This window comes from Miscanthus floridulus, chromosome 19 (genome assembly GCF_019320115.1).
Source record: "Miscanthus floridulus cultivar M001 chromosome 19, ASM1932011v1, whole genome shotgun sequence".
NCBI classification, from domain to species: Eukaryota; Viridiplantae; Streptophyta; class Magnoliopsida; order Poales; family Poaceae; genus Miscanthus; species Miscanthus floridulus.
Window position 1 is genome coordinate 21,694,871 of NC_089598.1, and position 21,513 is coordinate 21,716,383.

Consider the following 21,513-nt stretch of genomic DNA (forward strand, 5'->3'; position numbering starts at 1 on the left):
GAAAGTGGTCGGCAAGGCCACGCCTTGGGCATGGCGTCCTAGAGCCCCCGAGCCTCGATGGCTTGGGGCTTGCCTTCTTGCGCTCGGGCCTTGGCTGGTGTCGCAAGTCAGGCAGGTGCCAAGGCCCGAGATTGAACGTGTTGTCAATCGAGAGCCTGAAGCCCGAGCAAGCCCCCGAGCCCTATGCGGGGGCTGCGCCATGCCTAGGCTCGGTGAGGTTTCTTGGTCGGAGGGTGCGCACGAGCATACCCGATGGGTATAGCCCCCGAGCCCCTAGGCGATCCTAGAGGGGTCAGTCAGGGGTCCCTTTGGTCAGGAACCATTGATCCCGAGGCTTAACATACCCATATATTAGGATCTCGTTAGTTGGTTTCTCTAGGAACGTTCGAACCAGCGTCATAAGACCGACCCAAACCAGTTTTGGTAGGTTAAGCTCAATCTTGTTGTTTAATTGATAATTTTGCTTGATAAGTTTTGTAGAGCCTATTCAACCCCCCTAGGCATTGACTCGGTCCTTCCAACTACATTGTTTGTGGAGCTCCAACTTAAAATTTGAGCTTTGAATTTTTGGTGCAGTTGAGAAAAATTATCACCACTTTCACTAATTAAATATTTTGTGTTGTTTTGTTCTTTTCTGCCATAAGGCTGCACCCTCCACCCTTGATCACATGTTAACCTACCACCCAGTCCCTTCCTCCAACCTTAGGGATATCAACAAAAACCACCGACTACAAGGTTTCCCAATCAATGTAGCCACCACAATAGATGGATTCATACAATGATCCTCCACTGGCCATCCTTATTTTTCACCCCTAACTCCTCTAATGCGGCAGCCCATAGGCCACACCATCAAAGGGTCTTCGCCTAGAGACCCGATTACCTAAAGGCCAAAGCCTCCTCGCAGTCAGCCAGGCCATGGGCAATGATAGTGGAAGAGCATGCACCAAACCTCAGCAAAGGTAAATCCTAGATTCGTATTGTATTTACATATAAGACTAACGAGGTTGATAAATGAATAATCCTCAAATATAAAAACAAGCACCAAACAATATCCTAGGGGCATATATGCGACCATTCACATGTAACATTCTATTCTTTGGATCTAGAGTTAGGCTACTAGCCAAATGTTGATGGTAGTTACCATTCATCATAAACTATCAATATAACTTGAAATCATGCATGAAAATGATCACCAACATAGACTTAGGGGATTAAACTAACAATTTTCATAAGTTTTGGTGAATCTATGTTTTTAGCAGGGTTTATCTAGAAAACCGTCAAGGTGCATTGATTCGTCAAATTAAATCACGCTTATCTGCAGCGTAAACAACTCCAGAACGTTCTAGAGGACACCAGAAGACACTCCACCGAAGCGGGGCCGAAGAGGATGTCAGGTGGGGTTGGCCCTACCTGCAAGCCGGCTGGTCCCCTATCCCCACCAGTCAGCCTCCGCTTTGACGTCGGTAGCTCCACTACCTCCTAGATTGCATCTATGTCATTTATTCAAGTTGATCTGATCCAAGGGCTCAGAATTGTTCCTTCGGCCTATATATACTAGCCCCTGCCCCCATCCCTCAGGCAGATTTCCATAACTCAGAATTAGATCAGAAATTAGGGTTTCCAGAGAGAAGAATAGAGCTCCAATTCTTCAAAGTTCTAGTATAGGCTAGCTAGCAAGACTCAAGTAGAGTTTGGGCTATTGCTCAGGATTTTGGATTCGCCATCTGAAGGCTGGTAAAGCCATTGTATCCTTTTATATTTTGACTTTGTGCTACTTCAATACTATGTTGCTATTTATTATGTTCCTAATTTGCTCTAGTTGTATGCTTGATATAGTCATGATTGATGAAGAATTTATGCATATGTTCACAGAGCGCTTAGCTCAATACTCGAGTGAGTTAAGTGGTCGACATTATGTAAGCATGGTGCTTAAATACTATTTACCTATGGATGCACTCTACACTCTGGGCCATATGGTAGATCGTGAGTGTGACACTCTCGTTGAGTCCTTTGTAGTCCACTCCCCGTTTGCAGAACAAGTAGAACCCGGTTGCGAAGGGAGTCAAGCTCTATTCTTGATCTTCCTTAGTAATGTTCCTTATGCATAGATACAAAGTTAATTATGTTATAGATGAGAGTGTATATACTTGGGTGTACAAAAGACTTAGTAAATAAAGAATCACTTAGGAATCTTTTGCTCTTAGCTAATCTCCTGTCTAGCCATACTACATTTATGAGTATCTATTTCTATCTCTGGATTACTATCAATGTCTTACACTTATCATTTATTTATCATTTGAGTTACCCCTATTAAAGCATGAGAGTTAATGATCTTATCATAAGTGTACATATTTATCAATATCTCTAGCCACCCCATCTCTCCTTCCAGTGGATAAAATATAAATAACGATACCAGGTATACTCTCGGGTGAAATGCTACAATGATATATTATCTGTGCGCTTGCGGATTACTTAATATATATAAATTTACAAGTGTTCTAAATAATTACCATCAAAGCATTTCTGGCATCATTGGTAGGGATGACAACTTAGTAAGTGTGATGCTAAAAAATACCAACAAGTATTTCTGGTGCCGTTGCCGGGAAGAAGTACAAGGCTAAGAGAATTGATCAAATAAATACTTATTGACAAGATCATAACTTTATACCTCTGCTTTAGTAGGCTTATCCTTGTTTGTCTTTGTTCATATTTTATACAGGGTATTGTAGGATTGGTTCTGATTCATCAACAAAATCCATCAATCACAATCAAACCAATCAAGAGGAAGCTTAACACTAGTTTCTGAAGCTATGGCCGAAAAGACTATGCGTGAGTTCTCTGCTCCAAGCACCAAGAACATTCACACTAGACCAACACTCAAAACCAACAACCTTGAGTTCGAGCTCAAGCCAAGCCTCATCAACATAGTGCAAGCTATCCTATTTAGTGAAAAGGCACATGAAGATGCTAGTGCTCATCTCCAGAATTTTCTAGAGATTGGCAACACAATCACCATCAAGGATGTTCCTCAAGACATCATACTACTTCGCCTCTTTCCATTCTCACTAGTGGGAAGGGCGAAGCAGTGGTTCTACACCAACAAAGAAGACATCAATACCTTGAGTTCTAGCAAAGTTTTTCCCTATAGGCAAGACCAATGCCTTAAGAGGAAAGATTTCCAATTTCCAATAGTAAAAAGGAGAGACCATTCCAAAGGTATGGGAACTTTTCGAAGAATACATTTTAAATTGTCCTCATCATGGGATGGAAGATTGGTTGCTCATGTAAAGCTTTTACCATGGAACTCAGAAAGCTCATGAACAACTAGATGCCACAGCTGAAGGATCATTTATTTCACTCACCCTTGAAAAGGCTAAAACTCTCATGGAGAAGATAGCCTCTAACCAAGGCTAGTCTCAATGCAACATCCAAACATGCAATAAGAGCGAAGAAGTACCAGAAGAGGTGTGTGCACTGTCAACCAAGATGAATGTACTATTGAATTGGCTTAAACAATGAGCCAATTACAAGAAAGATCGTCAGGCCATACAAGATGCCTTTAATTTCCAAAATGTATGTGGAGAATATTTGGGGGTTGATTTCCCCGAATATCAAGAAGATGCAAATATTGTCAACAACAATTTTGCTCCTCAACAACAGAGACAAGGATGGAAACAACAACAATAACAATGGCCAACTAACCAAGGTAAGTACCCAGGTAATTACTATAATTCCTCTAATCCCAAGCAATCATCATTGAGAGACTTGATCTTAGAACAAGCCAGGATTAATGAGAATATTTCTAAGAAGCTTGCTTTTAATGATAAGGTACTAGAAAACATAAATACTAAAATAGATTGTTTTTCTTCTGCTATAAAAGATCAACTTAGCTATAATAAAAAGATAGAATCTCAATTAGCTCAGTTGGCCGCTGCTATGCCTTTTGCCACTAACCTTGAAAAGGTCAGCGCCATAACTACAATAGGTGGCAAGTCTACTCGTGATCTACCATATCCAAGAAGGATAGGTAAGACACCGGCAGCAGTACAAGAGGAGAAGAAGGACGATGAAGTTGAAGAAGTTGAGCTACAAGCACAAGAAATGAAGCAAGATTTTCATGACACCAACCTCCTACCGTTTCCATGCAGAAATCGAAAAGAAAAATGGATGAGCAGTTTGAGGAGTGTAGTGTGGCCATCCTAAACACATCGCCTGTCAAGAAGAAGGATCCAGGATGTCCCACTATCGGTTGTTCAATCAGAAACCAAAACTTTGAGAATGCGCTATGCGATCTTGGAGCAAGCGTCAGTGTCATGCCCAAGAAGGGTTTCAGCAAGCTCCATTATTCAACACTCATGCTGACGTCAATGTGCTTGCAACTAGCCGACCAATCGGTCCGCTACCCTGCAGGAATCACCGAGAATATTCTGGAAAAAATAAGAAACTTCTTTGTTCTAGTGGATTTTATAGTACTTGACATGCAGGAAGACATGAAGACACCCCTCATTCTTGGGAGACCCTTCCTGAGTACTACAAATGCACACATTGATGTCAGAGCCGGAGAAATTAAGTTCCATATCAATGGCAAGGAAGAGCGATTCGCTTTCAAGCCAAGATCGGGACAATGCTCTACATTGGAGTGGCAAGAGAAGCAAGTGCAACTATTAGGGTCTCCATCTTCGAGACCGACTAATGCACCTGAGGAATAAATATGATCGGAGAAGTCTGGTTCGGTGGACTTAAAATCCCGAACCCTCGCCGGGAGGTAAAATCGAAAGTTATCCATATTCACTTTTTCACATTGCATTAATCATTTTATCTTTACATATTTACTTTTCAATATCTTCATTGCATTTAGAAATCAAAATAAAAATTCTCATCAGGACATTATAAAAATTAAGCCCCATGTAACTAATTTTTACGGAGCGTAAAAACCCGTAATAAATATTTACCGTAGAGGCGTAAAAAATTAAAAATACCATCTATTCATCTTCCCATATTTCATAGTATCATAAAATATTTTTGCATTGCATATATATACGTGTGTATATGGTAGAAATACATGCAACCAGAACCCACAGGAAACATGGAGGACCCACTCAACCACCACCTATCACCTCCATTTTCACCTCCGTCTTCACTCAGGTCATGTCTCCACCGAATTTGCACCGACGGCCATCCATTCTTGTTTAAGTGCGAAGCAAGGAAATATCTAGAGTAAAAGGACGCTAGTTGGCCACCATGTGGGGCCGGCTAGCCCTACCACTTGGCCAGCCGTCCTGCTGCTGCGCCACCTAAAAATGGTACCAGTCCTGCTTGCTCTAGGCCTCATACACACTCACAATTTAGTATTCAAGTTCAAAAGTTCGAATTCCCAAGTTCATAGTCTAAAAATCCACTTAGTAGTACTATTGGAATTAGAAAGAGTGAGAAGAATTAAGAGTGGAAGTGTTGTCATAATTAAGAGGGAAAATAAAAAAGATTAGGGTGAGAGTTCTGCCAAAATCTTGATTAGAAAATTCATTTGGCAATCAAGAACGACTAACCCTCGAACGACTAACCCTTGGATGACTAACTTCTAGACGGCTAACCACTGACTTTTTATTTTCCTAATCCGTACCACAAGTTGTGTTGTCTGCTTCTTAGATGAGCAAGTTTGTGAGCAAGCTCAAGCACGCGGCGTCGTCCTGTTCAATGAGAAGCTCTTCTTCCCAGGGGAGCACCGACACACAGATCGACGTTCCATCTCCCACTAGCAGAGCGCCGCCTCAGTCATCCTTAGCTGAAAAGAATATTCTGCTGGAGGAGAAGCACCTTAAGTTTTAGAACAAGACAAAGAAAGACTCCTTCAAGCAGTAGAAAACCCAAAGGTTCATTCCTACTCCTTCCTATGACCTAGCCCTTTTGCAAGCAACAAGTATGGACCTCGAATTTGAAATCATATTTAAAACTGTTAGATGGGAAAATGTTTGGCAAATTGATGAGCGGGGTCTACGCTCTTAACACTGGAATTTCTATGCACTATGCAAACCACTAATGCTGAAGTTACATTTAGACTCTTTGGGAAAGATTTTTCTATCCTCTAGAGGGAGTTTAGTAAGCTTCTAGGATTTAATGCACAGTACATAGTTGATGTAGACTCTCCTCTGCAAGATTTTGATAGAGTGAAATTCTGGAGAGAAATAACCAGAGATCCCAATTGTCACCGTCCTCACACTAGTGATATGCATCACCCTACCCTGCACTTCTTACATAAGTGGCTAGGTTTCTCTTTATTTCCTAGAGCTGATTTTCACACAATAAGAATTGATGAACTTAAGCTATTGTATACCATGGTTAAGAGAAGGAAAGTTTCACCTGTTAAGTTCATGATGAATCAATGGAAGGAAGTTTTTGAGCTCATGGGTGATGTTGGGTGCACCTCTTTGGTCACTCGCATTGCCCAAAATTTGGGTCTATTGAAAAATGCTTCGCTCTCTTACATTGATGACATTGACCCCTGGTACATTGATATGGATACTTTCTCAAGGCTCACATGCTAAAAAAGAACAATAATGGTCAACTTGTCATGATGTATCTGGGATATACAACTGAGATTCCGTTACCAGATCAAAACCTTGGTTTGTATGCCGTGAATTCTTTTATCTTTGAGTTACAGGTCAAGGAAGCAGCGCCTCACAGAAGTGCTTCTTCAAGAATAAGTCGTAACCTATAGCCCCGATACCGCGGCGATGACCCAATTCCCGAAGGACTAGCTTTTACCAGCTATGCAGGCTAGGATCAACAAGGATCTTCTTGCATGTACCAATCCATGCATGCTGGCTGGGAGCAACCCGCTCCTCGACACTCTGAGAACTCCTGACAGTAGGGCTCAAGTGAGCAATGGTAGTATGGCAACTTGGACTACTATCAGCAACAGTGCTATGAAAAAGTTTCAAGCAGCCACCAGGGAGAACGTATGTCCTTCTCTACTCGTGGCTATCATGATCAGCCAATGGGCTACCATGACTAGCAGATGGAGCATTCCCGCCTTGACACCAGGTTGACAACTATAGAAGAAATGCAGCAAGACATTCAGAACACGCTTCACCAGCACTCCCAGGGGCAAGCAGAAGTGGGAGACCGCATCACCAATATCCAGCAGCATCAGCAGCAGAAGAATGAGAACTAGAACTACTTGTTTCAGAAGCTCAACTTTGACCCGCCATTCTGATTGACTATAGCAACACCCAGCTTGGGAGAGGATCCCCCATTATCTAAGGTAAGTTTTCTTTTCTAGTATTTTGTTTCTTTTTCCTTTTCTTTATTTATTTTTGAGTTTGTCTTATATTTATAAAAAATGCATAAATAAAAACAAAATAAAAATTTGTCTTTGTCTTTTATATATTAAGTAAGGTGTGATCTAAAAAAATGAAAATCAAATAAAAACATTGTGTATAAAGTTTGCTTTAAATTCCATTTTTAAGGGTTAAATAAAGGAACTTTGAAGATGATCTCTCATAATGGAAATGATGAATAGTTGCTATGTTGTAATTTCTTTCAAGTACCTAATTTTGAGCCATGAATTCTCCTGAGTTTTGGATAAGATTGATATGATATGAGAATTTTCTCTGAACTTGAAACTCGTGGGTAGCATATGCTTGATCTTAGTCTAGGTAATTGACAGATATGATATGAGAAGGTTTAAGCTAATATTTATCTTGTTCCAAGTGATACTAAATTCTGGAGATTTCTTTTGAAAAACATAAAAATGCAACATGATGAGTTCATGTATGACAAAGCTTGAATTCCTACCAGAGCCAAACATGCTGATATTTAGGCTAGGAAAACTATATGTTACTTGTTTTGTATTGACTTTGGACAAGCTTTGTTGACCCTTATGAGAGGTTTGTCATGCTCTTAAAATCAAGATCACGTACACACCACCCACATATGCATTACTCCTACACTAGGGGTATGCGCAAAAACATGTCATTCCTTTTAGATTCACCCAAAAATGTTTTACTGCTACACTGGGAGTAAACACCAAAAATATTCTTGATAGTCCACCAAATAAATGCTCCAAGTTCTTGTTGCTATCTCTCAAAAATTTTGTTACTGAGAAGAGGCATGGGCTATACAAGAGTTATTCATAAAAGAAAAAAAGAAAGTATTGAAAAAAATGGACAAGTGTCTGAATTATCAAAACAATGGGTACTTAGATGTCCGTCTGAAAAAAGGGAAAGAGATGAATAAGAAAGCCCATGTTTTCTTGCAAATATTTCCAAGTTTCAAATAAGAGATAAGTTCTCAAGTAGCATAGTAGAATTACTCTAGTCACCATATATATCTACCATATATTCCACACACATGCACATTTTGATTTGATTGTATGACTCAACTCTCTTTGGATCCGTTGTTTGACTTTACAATATATGTATTGCAAGTATGCTCTTTTATATTATCACCATTCCTATGAGCTCTACATAAGCCTTAGTTGTAGGAAAAGAAACTCATAACATTATTATTGCCTTGGTGAGGATCCACAAATACCACATATTTTGAGAGATTTGAGAGTGTCATACAATGGAATCTCTGAATTTTATTTTGAAAACTTGCAAAAAACTTCAGAATTATGGTTGAACAAAGAACTTGAGACATAGTGCTTGACTTGATCATTCTTCTTTCAATTCTTTAAGACCCAAGTGAAGGCTACAAGCCCCATGGTTAAAGGTAATATGGGTAAGTTTGAAAGTTAGATTAGTTTGTTCTAATCCAGAGGGCAATTCTTGTTTGAACGCATGTGTACTTTTGAGGAGTGAAAACATCATAGCAACTCCTGATCCATTGCTAAGTTCGGCAATTGCTCGGGGACGAGCAAAGGTTAAGCTTAGAGGAGTTTGTTGATGGCAGTTACCATTCATCATAAACTGTCAATATAACTTGAAATCATGCATGAAAATGATCACCAATATAGACTTAGGGGTTTAAACTGAAAATTTCCATAAGTTTTGGTGAATCTATGTTTTCAGCAGGGTTTATCAGAAACCATCAAGGTGGATCAATTCATCAAATTAAATCATGCTTATCCGCAGTGTAAACAACTCCAGAAGGTTCCAAAAGACGCTAGAAGACACTCCACCAAAGCAGGGCCTGAGAGGACCTATAGGCCGGCCGGTCACCAGTCCCCACCAGTCAGCCTCCGCTTCGATGTTAGTTACTCCACCGCCTCCTAGATTGCATCTATGCCATTTATTCAAGTCGGTTTGATCCGAGGGCTCAGAATTGACACTCTGGTCTATATATATCAGCCCCTGCCCCCTCCCTCAGGTAGATTTCCATAAGTCAGAATCAGATCAGAAATTAGGGTTTCCAGAGAGAAGAATAGAGCTCCAATTCTGCAAAGTTCTAGTATAGGCTAGCTAGCAAGATTTAAGTAGAGTTTGGGCTATTGCTCATGATTCTAGATTCACTGTCTAGAGGCTGGTAAAGCCATAGTATCCTTTTATATTTCGACTTTGTGCTACTTCAATACTATATTGCTATTTATTATGTTCCTAGTTTGCTCTAGTTGTATGCTTGATATAGTCATGATTGATGATGAATTTATGCATATGTTTGCAAAGTGCTTAGCTCAATACTAGAGTGAGTTAAGTGGACAATGTTGACACATGTGGAGGCACACAGAGACAAAATCCACAAGTGCACGAGTATCGAAGTAGTTTTCACCCGGAGTATTATCGAGTATCATATCCACAGGGAAACGTGTGTGCCGTCTAACAACTAGTTTGTTCAAGGATAGCAATCAAGGTTTAAGGTATGAGTAGAGAGGATTCCTATGGTTATGACCCTATGCAAAGCAAGGCTTATGATTCTAGTGTTCACTTTGTGACGCCGCTTAGACAGTAAAGCACCGCTAATAGATAACTCTACCATCATGACTATGGTCCTACTAATTTAATAACCTGCTCAATTTGGTGTGGATTATGAAGGATAGATGGGGCTATCACCTCCCGCTGCTACCACACAACCAAGAAATAGGGAGCAAACACGGGTAGCCAATAGCCTAATCACCACGCTTATGCTAACGATTACTACTCTAATCTAGAGATCTAACAAGGACTAGAGCACTCAAAAGAACTGTGAACCCATGAACAAAAGAGCATAAAACTTACTTTAAATAGAAATCAATTACCAGAGGTATCTCAAATGTAGACTTGGAGAAGCCAAGATCCACCAAAGTACAAGCCGTAGAGATAGCATCGACAGGCTAGTACTTCCCCTAAACTCTTCCCTTACTCTCTCTCTATTAGTGTACAAAGAATAGATCCTAACTAGAGGACTAATCTCTCTTGAATGCGATGCCCTGATCCTGAGATGAGGATATGAATTAGGGTTTTAGGATGGCTCTAGGAAGGGGGATACAGGGCCGTATATATAGGGGGTAGAGTCAATTCTTGGGAAACCGACATACGAAGGAGACACTGAACCATGGGTCCCACAGACCTACCAGCCCCACTTGGCAGCCCCTCGCAATCTTCTTCAGTGTGGTGTCCTCTGGAACCTTCTGGAGTTGTTTACGTCGTGGTTAAGCGTGATTTACTTTGATGAATAGGTCCACCTTGACGGTTTTTTGGATGAACCCTGCTGAAAACACAGATTCACCAAAATTCATGGAATTTATTAGTTTAAAACCCTAGACCTATGTTTGGAGATGAAATTAAGTATATATGCAGGTTATATTGATGGTTTATGATTGATGTTAACTACCATCAATAGTCGAAATTATGTAAGCGTGGTGCTTAAATATTGTTTACATGTGGATGCACTCTACACTCTGGGCCATGTGGTAGATCATGAGCGTGACACTCTCGTTGAGTCCTGTCTAGCCATACTATATTTATGAGTATCTATTTCTATCTCTAGATTACTATCAATGTCTTACACTAATCATTTATTTATCATTTGACTTACCACTATTAAAGCATGAGAGTTAGTGATCTTATCATAAGTATACATATTTGTCAATATCTCTAGCCACCCCATCGCTCCTCTTTGTGGATAAAATATCAATAACAACACCTAGTATACTCTCGGGTGAAATGCTACAATGGTATATTATCTGTGCGCTTGCGGATTACTTAATATATATAAATTTACAAGTGTTCTCAATAATTACCATCAAAACATTTCTGGCATCATTGCTAAGGATGACAACTTAGTAAGAATGATGCTAAGAAATGCCAACACCAAGCAGCTACAGCTGCTACATAGTTGACCTACAACTCCAAAGTGGATATACTCTAAAGGTAGAGCCCCAAGGTCACGAAAGGCCATGTTAATGGGATGGTTTGCAGCTCTAGCGTAGGTAAGTGTGTTTGTCGTGTGTAGAACTGACATCCTTCATAGCTTCGTACGATTTGTTGAGCGTCCGCAACCGCTGTGAGCCAGTAAAAGCCTTGTCGAAAGACCTTCCCAACTAGCATTCTAGGCACCGCGTGATGTCCATAGATTCCTACGTGGGCCTCCCACAGGAGTCGCTGCCCCTCTTCTTATGAGATGCATCTCTAGAGAATTCCTGAGGTGCTATGCTTGTGAAGGATGTTTACTATGATCATGTAGGATTTGCAGCGCCTCGCTAGGCGTCACACCTCCGTTAGGTCATCAGGTAAATTCCCCCGCACTAAGTTTTCTATGAAGGACGTGGTCTAGTCCATCCTAGTGTCCATCGCCGTTCGACTGATCGCCATCAGGCCAGGAGGGTCCACAACCTCTTGTTCACGGTTGTGTTCGATCAGTAGGGCAGGCTTCGCCTTGTCGGCCGCGATAGTTGTTTGGTCGTGCGGCCGAAGAGCTCACACCGACGGTTCATGCGCATTGTTGATGAACACTCCCGGTGGGGTAGGTCACTAACTTGATGCAATCTTAGCTAGGGAGTCAGCGGCTAGGTTATCTCGTCTGAGGATGTGGTGGAGTTCTAGCCCGTCGAATCTTTCTTTAAGCTTCTAGACCTCATCGTAGTAAGCCACCATCTTGCTATCGCGACATGATGCTTCTTTCATGACCTGGCTGAAGACTAGCTCCGAGTCTCCTCTGATGAAGAGGCAACGGGCGCCAAGCTCGGAGGCAATCTTGAGGCCATGGATGAGGGCTTCATATTCTATGATGTTGTTGGTGGGTCAGAAGTGGAGTCAGATGGTGTACTCCATGTGCTCTCCTGTCGAGGAGATTGGGACGACCCTAGCCCCTACTCCTGTGGCCATGAGTGGCCCATCAAAATACAACCTCCAGACTGCTGACCAGCTGGTTAGCTTTCCTAGACTTCATGATAATGTTATCGATGTAGACTTTCATGATTTCCTTGACGAGCTCATCGAGGCATCAGTTCATGCATCTTTGGTAGGTGGGTCCTATGTTCTTGAGTCCAAAGGGCATGGTGATGTAGTAGTAGGCGCCAAAAGGGGTGATCAAGGAGGTTGCGAGTGGGTCGGCATCCTTCATCATGATTTTATGATACCCTGAATATACATCTAGGAAGAATAGGGTTTCACAACCAGTGGTCGAATCAACTACCTGATCGATTCGCGGTAGCAGGTAGGGTACGTTTGGGCATGCCTTGTTCAGGTTGGTGTAGTCCACGCACATCCTCTAAGTCCCGTTCTTCTTCTGGACCAAGACTGGGTTAGCAATCCATTTAGGCTGGAAGACTTCCTTGATGAATCCTGCCGCCAGGAGCCTAGCGATCTCTTCTCCAATGGCCTTCCACCTTTCGTCGTTGAAGCAACGAAGGTGCTGTTTGACCAGTTTGGCTCAGGGCAAGATATCGAGGCTATGCTCGGTGACCTACCTTAGGATTCCTAGCATGTTGAAAGGTTTCCATGTGAAGATGTCTTGATTGTAGAGCAGGAAGTCGATGAGCTCGTGTTCTTGCCAGTTAGAGAGGCCATAACCAATTCGAATGGTTTTGTTGGTGTCTTTGGGGTTGATCTGCACCGCCTTGGTGTACTCTGTGGGCTTAAAGGCTCCCACAGATTGCTTCCTCATCCTGGATTTAGGTGCAACCTCGGTCACAGTAGCCTGGATAGTTCACAGCTCTAAGGCTCAGCTCGCTGCTGCTGTGATGCTAAGGTTTTCCTCCTTGTAGGAGTGCGCCTGGTGTAGGTCGCCGCTTACCATGATGGTTCCCCAAGGGCCAGGGAGTTTAAGCTTGAGGTAAGCATAGTTAGGAATGGCCATGAATTTCGCATAGCATGGCCGGCCTAAAATGGCTTGGTAAGCGCTAGGAAGGTCTATTACCTCAAAGTCGAGCATCTCCGTATGTAAGTTCGTTCGTCCTCCGAATGTGGTGGGCAGGGTAATCTGCTTGAGAGGAGAAGCTCATGCTCTAGGTACAACCCCATAGACGGGGGCACTTGTCGGCTATATCACCACCCTAGAGAGGCCCATGGCATCGTACATCTGCAAGTATAGGACATTGAGTCCGCTCCCACCGTCCATCAGTACTTTCATGAGGCACATTTCGCCAACGGTTGTGCTGACGATGAGGGGGAGCCATCCCGATGGCTGAATGTGGTTGGCGTGATTGGACCTATCGAAGGTGATTGCTGCTTCTGACCATTTCAAATAAGCCAGGGTGGCCTAGGCTTGAGTCACGGTCATGTTGATCTTCCTCCCGCTCGAGTCTTCTTTTGCTATGACTCATTCGTAGATGGCTCGCCGATGAACGGCATTAGTCATGATAGGTTCCTAGGCGTGGCTGTCGAAAGTCGTTCCACAAGTTTGCCCCATGTGGACCAAGGGATCATGGCCTCTAGGATGGTGGACATGGCCAGGATCTTGAGCGTGGGAGGGTTCTGGCCCTCTCGTCATGATAAGTTTTTGGATGCAGCCGTTGTGGGTTGTTCCATGAGCATGCTTGCCGATGGTGATGAGTGAGGGTGCCAACCCCCTATGTATGTGAACTCTAGGAGGCCTAGGATGTGGCTGAAGGTGGACGCGGGTGTTGGCCCTTCGACGCTGGCAAACTCATAGTTTTCATAGCGGATGTGGCCACCATGGGCTATTCCACTAGCGAGTCCACCAACGGTGTGAGGATCCATCACTTCCTTCTCAACAGTCGAGAGTGCGTGACTGTCCCCTACCTAGCGCGACAACTGTTGGATAGAATAAATGTTTTTCTTTAAATCAATAGCGGTTCTATATTAGCCATGCGTAATAGGTGCTACAAGATTGGGTGGGATGTGGCACCTTCAGTGTAGTCGTCTCTGTACTCCTCATGGTACTCTCGATCCTCGTCCATCTGGTTCTCCTCCGAGTCTGCAAACGATCGCATTATAGTCGCGTTAGCGACGTCTATAGAATAGCACAAAGAAGCAATGAAAATTCAAAAGAGCAAAATGCACTCAAACATGGGTTCATTGCGTAAAGCTCGATTTTAGATGAATTTTGGTCCTGGTTTCGTATTTTTCTAAGGTCGTATGAATTAGTTATGAATTTCTAAAGTTTTAATCATTTCTGAAAATGGGAAAAGGCTGAATTAATCCTGGGCTGTCACGTGTCACGCTGTGGCTGGTCCACGTGGCATGCTGACATCAGCGTGACGTCAGCATGACGTCATCGGCTTGGCTCTGAGCTGACAAGTGGGGGGTCCTGCTGACATCATCTTGACGTCAGCATGACGTCACTTACTGACAAGTGGGTCCGGAGTCTCTGTGTCGCTGACATGTGGGGCTAGGTCAATCGTCAACGTTGACTGGTCAATGGTCAACTAGGTTGGGCTTCGACTAGGCTTTGGTGGGCCTGGACGGGGCTAGATTTGGGCCAGGCCGGCCTAGACACGTGGCATGCTGTAGCGCTGCCACGTCATAGCCATGGGCCCCCACTGGGCTTCGTTCATAGCTCAGCCCACACTACGTGGTTCACGGTGGACTCATGTTCACGGTCCATGGACCGTTGGCTGGTCTTCGGTGGACCGAGTCCACCCTTCTTCCCTCTGGCCTGGCCCATGTGCACCGGGTGCAGGCGTGTGCGGCCGGCGAGGGGAGTCCTCTACTTCCATCCCCGGCGCGCTCCCGCTAGTGGTGCGCTCACCGGCGAGCTCTTACGGCGGCGCTGATGTCCAATTATGGTGGGGAAAAGCTTCACCAGGCCTCGACGAACACGGTGGTGGGGTCTAGGTGGTGGCCAGGGCTTCCCAGGGCTATAAAGCAACGCCCAGAGCCCTAGGGATTCCTTAGCCACCGCCGCCGCTTGGTGGCCCAACAGCCCGCACCGCACCGAGAGAAGAGGGCAGAGAAGGAGTTCGGAAGAGGGGGAGGCCAGCAGAGAGAGCTCGGAGGCACCGATCACCGAAGCCGGAGCGCCACCCTAAGCACCTACCCCAACAACGTGCATCGCCACTGCACCACCACCGAACGCCGCCAGCATCGCTCGGTGAGTCCTTTGGCTGAGACCTCCTCCTAGCCCTTGGACGCCGTAGCAGTGCATGCGCACGCTGTGCTCACGACGCCGCCATCATGGCGCGGCCACCACTTGCGCACCCGGCCACCTCGCCGAACTAGGATGTAGTTGTAGCACCACCACAACGCCCGAAGGGTAGCCGCGTAGACCGAGACCCCGTTAGCCGGCCACAGCGTCCTGGCCACGAGCACCGGACCTCAGCCGGAGTTCAGTCGTGCACCATCACCGCGCGCGGACTTCGCCATGCCTTTTGGTCACCGTCGACACTTTACCCTGTCGCCCGCTAGCCTTATGAAAGGGAACGGGGCACCAGGACCCCTAGAACAGCCCCTAGCTGCCCCGCCGGCGAGCACCGCCACGACCAAGCCACCGACTAAAGCGACCTGATTTCCGTGAAGGGAAATCCATAGAGTCGAAGTGTATTATGACCGTTGTAGGTCATATTACCCAAATTCCAGTCGAATACAACATCCATACAATGATAATATCATAGTACATAAAGTGCGGAATTACATAAATTATTACATCGCCGCATTGGCGGAATCAATAGTGGCATTCATTCAGAACAGCTTGTAGATAAGATCGCCAAACTCGAGCATAGGAACGAACCTCTCAACCGTCAAACTCCTCGGAGCTATACTCCTCAGCAGAACCTGTGTGCCAAAATTTATCAGTACGATTTGTACTGGCCACTCCCACCCTGTGAGCATTGCTTTGTGGAAATTGGATGCAAGTTGGATATAATCAAAAGGAACCAATAAGGCTGGGGTTTCCTATGCAATAGCATATCAAGTATATAATAATAGTTGATCAAGTTTTAACACCATTCCCACACCTATTCCACCCCACTTCCATCCAGAGCTAGGCTTCGATCCTAGGATCGATATACCACCATCTCCACACCATCACCATACCATCACTCAGTCGACAGGCCAACTCCCTCTCAGCACTGTCTCAAGGCCTGTAGCCCTAGGCTATGACCGACACTCTCTCACGGGGGAAGAAGAGAAGGACTCATCTCTCTATCTAGTTTAAGCAAAACCCAGGAAAGGTCCATAGCTGACAAGTTGGCACATGTATCGATCGATCAACCATACACTCTACAGAGGTTTTACATAACCATAAGATCTGCCTTCTTCGCTGACCATCGTCAACTGGGCTGATTCCGGCCGCTTGCTAGCCTAGGATAATGCCACTCTACCATTCAGCCCTGGTACACCCCAAGTCTAGTCTGGGGTGGCTGAAACTGTGAGTCATGAGCCGGGTCCACAAGGTCTCCATGAAGTCTTGGAAGGGTGTGGGGGAATCCTCCGCGTCCCGTACCTCCTTACATTGTCCGCTATCAACTTAGCAGTAGTGGCAATATCCTACCAAGTAGTCCGGCCGTCCCGCACCATATAGGGCGAGTGGTACGTAAGGCTTCCCGGTGAATCTAAGTACTAGTAAGTCCTTAGGGATGACCAAGCCAGAATGTCTTCATCAGGGTTTCCATTTACCGTGCCACCACAGCACCTCCACCCTGGGCTCCTCCCATTACAGGTTCACACCCAGGGCCACCTCATATACCATTTACCCACCATAGGTATCCATTCCAGGGGTGCCCAGGTAGCACCCCATGGCAAGACTTGCCCCAGGCTCGTCGTATACTCCAACTTGGTCGACACAACCCTCACCCTCCACACACCCATGTCACACACGTAGCACTATCCCCATAGTCCAGATAACACTAGTTTCCACCACGCATTAATGTAGTATAAGCGTAGTAGAAGTGTAAGCAATGATATATAGCAGTAAGCGTGTGTCTAGCCTAATAGCAGGGTATGCAGGGGTAAGGTTGCGTCAAGGTAAAGGCCATCAAGTAAGCATACTACCATGCAAGTCCTATCATTGTATGATTATAACAGTAAGTAAAGCAATAGCAGTTCTATATTAGCCATGCGTAATAGGTGCTACGAGATTGGGTGGGATGTGGCACCTTCAGTGTAGTCGTCTCTGTACTCCTCATGGTACTCTCGGTCCTCGTCCGTCTGGTTCTCCTCCGAGTCTGCAAACGATCGCATTATAGTCGCGTTAGCGATGTCTATAAAATTGCACAAAGAAGCAATGAAAATTCAAAAGAGCCAAATGCACTCAAACATGGGTTCATTGCGTAAAGCTCGATTTTAGATGAATTTTGGTCCTAGTTTCATATTTTTCTAAGGTCGTATGAATTAGTTATGAATTTCTGAAGTTTTAATCATTTCTGAAAATGGGAAAAGGCTAAATTAATCCTGGGCTGACATGTGTCACGCTGTGGCTGGTCCACGTGGCATGCTGACATCAGTGTGACGTCAGCATGACGTCATTGGCTCGGCTCTAAGCTGACAAGTGGGGTCCTACTGACATCATCTTGACGTCAGCATGACGTCATCAACGTCATCCGTTCCGACAGGTGGGGCCAGGGTCTCTTGGGTCACTGACTTGTGGGGTCCAGGGCTGTTGACGTCAGCAGCTGACGTCATCGTGACGTCAGCATGATGTCACCTCGGCTGTATTGTTACTGACAGGTGGGACCCGCGTGACGTCGTCATGACGTCAGCATGACGTCACTTACTGACAAGTGGGTCCGGAGTCTCTGTGTCGCTGACATGTGGGGCCAGGTGAACCGTCAACATTGACCGATCAGATTCATAGCAAGACAAAGCCTAGGATAGAGGAGTTTGAGTTAGCCCTGACTCGCCTCAACCTAGACGCCTACCCTACCCTACCTGGAGCCAAGCCTACTGAGGAGCTCGCTGAGGCCTTGAAGTACGTGTCCCGACTTCACAAGTCTGACGAGGAGATCAAGATCGAGAACAGTCGTATCCTAGCTGCGGTGTACGAGTTAGAGTAGATGACCCTACATGGTCATGAGTCATGTTAGTGGCTTCCATAAGTTGTACCCCATGATGTACCCCTTATGAGATGTAATATGAGACACTAATGCATAGTACGATTCTCGCGAGTCTTCAAGTGTAGCTACTGAAGATGATGCTATGTAATAAAACCCATGTAATGAATGTTTTGGATCTTATTGCATTTTATGGACCTTATTGCTTCTTTGTAATGAGTGTTGGATAGAATAAATGTTTTTCTTTAAATCGTCAAAATCACGTAATCATACTAAATTATAAGCACTTATGGCACAAACACTAAAATTTCTATGATCCGTGTTGCAGATGCCGAACCACCGATCTAATCGTCTAATGAACCGTGGACGTGCGCCCACCCCCGAACCAGCCGAACCAAATGGGGGGCGTGGTGGCAACAACCGTGGCCGTGGCCGTGGCCATAGACATGGAGAGATACCCTTCAACCTAGAGAATACCCTACCGCCTGAGGAGAACATTCCGCCACCACCACCATCGAACCTAGCAGAGGTGATGGCACAATAGACCCAACTTCTGGCAGCTCTTGTTAACGGAGCAAACCATCGCTAGGGAGGTCAGCAGAATAACTTCCAAAGGAAGCTGGAAGGATTTCTAAAGCTAAGGCCACCTACCTATGATGGCACCGACCCTGACCCGCTTGTAGCCGATGACTGGCTCAAGGAGATGGAGAAGAAGCTTGACCTCATTACTTTCACCGACGGTGAGTGTGTCAGAGCTACCACACACTAGCTCACAGGTGCAGCACGTACCTGGTGGGACAGTTTTTGTGATTCCCATGAGGACCCTACCAATATCTCGTGGGAAGAGTTCGCTGAAGCATTCACTGAGTATCACATTCCCAAGGGTATCATGGAGGCCAAAGCTGAGGAGTTCCGCAACATCAAGATGGGAAAAGACAGGGTGACTGAGTACACTACTCGTTTCACCAACCTTCTATGCTATGCACCTTCCTATGTTGTGAACTCAGAGAAGGAGAAGCTATACTATTACCACAAGGGACTTAACCCGCACATCAAGCTAAAGTTTGGCGGTATTGAGAGTAGCACCCTGCGTGCGTTGGTGGATCGCTGCATTCAGATTGAGAAGGACTGTGCTGAAGCTAGAGAGGAGTATAGGGAGAGGAAGCGTAAGCCTGAGGAGTCCTTTCATGGTCGTGATCGCAAGAGGTTCCGCAGAGATGCACCACCCAGGGAACGCTCTCGCCACAACAGGGATGACAACCCTGGATCGAGTAGGGGTAGTGAAGGCTACACCACCAAATACTCCCACCCTACTCAGGATTGATACACTCAGGACCATTATACTCAGGACCGTTTCAACCGTTCTCGCTCTATGAATGAACGCCCAGCACAGAACCGCTCCGCACCAAGCACTAGAAACTGGAAGGCACCCACGCCAACCCCTACAGGCGATACGCCTTTCACCTGCTTTGCTTGTGGCCAACCAGGTCACAAAGCCACTGAGTGCCCACAGAACTCAGCTGCTCAGAAGTCTCAGTTCAAGGGATCTGCTACCCGTGGACGTCTCAACCATCTGGACGCCGAGGAAGCACAGGCTGCCCCTGACGTTGTGTATGGTATGTTTTTAGTTAATGGCAATACTACATCAGTTCTATTTGACTCTGGAGCAACTTGTTCTTACATATCATCCAAATTTGCACGAGAGCATTACTTACCTGTAACCCCACGTGGAAAGCTTATCATCACCAGTTCACCTTTAGGAGACCTAAAGTGCACCCACATCTGTAAGGGAGTGAGCCTTACCATTGGGGGTCTTACCTTTAAAGCCGACCTAACCCTGTTACCTTCCACAAACCTAGATGTTATCTTAGGTATGGATTGGCTGACCATTCACCGAGGTATCATATCATGTTCACCTAGATACATCCAAGTGACCCACCCATCGGGCCAAGTTATTAGATGTGAACCTCAGTCCGAAAAGTCCACTTCTATCCTATGTGCCCTTGAAGCCAGTTTAGAATCACAAAAAGAGGAGAAGACAATTCATGATGTGCCTGTGGTCAGAGACTATCCTGATGTATTCCATGAAGAATTACCGGGTATGCCACCAGACCGTGATGTAGAGTTCATCATTGATCTTTTGCTAGGAACAGGACCCATTGCCAAGAGACCCTATCGCAAGTCAGTTGATGAACTGGCCGAGCTCAAGAAACAGCTAGATGAGCTCATCTCAAAGGGATATATCAGACCTAGTGCTTCACCCTGGGGATCCCCTGTTCTGTTTGTTAAGAAGAAGGATGGCTCAATGAGAATGTGCATTGATTACCGAAACTTGAATGTAGTCACCATTAAGAACAAGTACCCTCTGCCAAGGATTGATGACTTGCTTGATCAGCTTCGAGGTGCCAAGTATTTCTCTAAGATTGTTCATGGTAGTATTCATTGATGACATCCTTGTCTATTCACCCACTGCTGAAGAACACGAACATCATCTGAGAACGGTGCTTAAGAAACTAGCCCAACATCAGCTCTACGCAAAGTTCAGCAAATGTGAATTCTAGCTACAGAAAGTTGGCTTCCTAGGCCATGTACTATCAGCTGAAGGTGTCGTAGTTGACCCAGCCAAGATTGAAGCTATGAAAGAGTGGGATCAACCCCGTAATGTGATAGAAGTTAGAAGTTTCTTGGGATTGGCTGGATATTATCGCCGATTCATTGAGAACTTCTCCAAGATAGCCCGTCCAATGACCAACCTTCTAAAGAAGACTAAGGAGTTTGGATGGATGCCCGAGTGTGAGCAAAGCTTCCAGGAATTGAAACAGAAGCTTACCACAACTCCTGTGCTAGCATTGCCTGATATCAGCAAAGATTTCGTGGTCTATTGTGATGCATCCCGTCAAGGACTTGGTTGTGTATTGATGCAAGGTGGAAGAGTGATTGCATATGCTTCCCGATAGTTGAAAGAACATGAGAACCGTTACCCAACCCATGATCTTGAGTTAGCAGCAGTTGTGCATGCCTTGAAGATCTGGAGACACTACTTGATAGGCAACAAGTGTGATATCTATACGGATCACAATAGCTTGAAGTACTTTTTCACTCAGGAAGATCTAAATATGAGGCAACATCGATGGCTAGAGTTGATCAAGGACTATGACCTGGAAATTTACTATCATCCGGGAAAAGCTAATGTAGTCGCAGATGCT

At 44.9% G+C, this 21,513-nt stretch overlaps 1 non-coding gene across 1 annotated transcript; it reads right to left on the minus strand.

The window, feature by feature from the left end:
* Positions 1–3,159: 3,159 nt before the first annotated feature.
* On the minus strand, positions 3,160–3,266 carry LOC136530004 (small nucleolar RNA R71). Its single transcript, XR_010777515.1, has one exon. It is a non-coding gene; the product is annotated as a small nucleolar RNA R71 (small nucleolar RNA).
* Between the last annotated feature and the right edge of the window lie 18,247 nt (positions 3,267–21,513).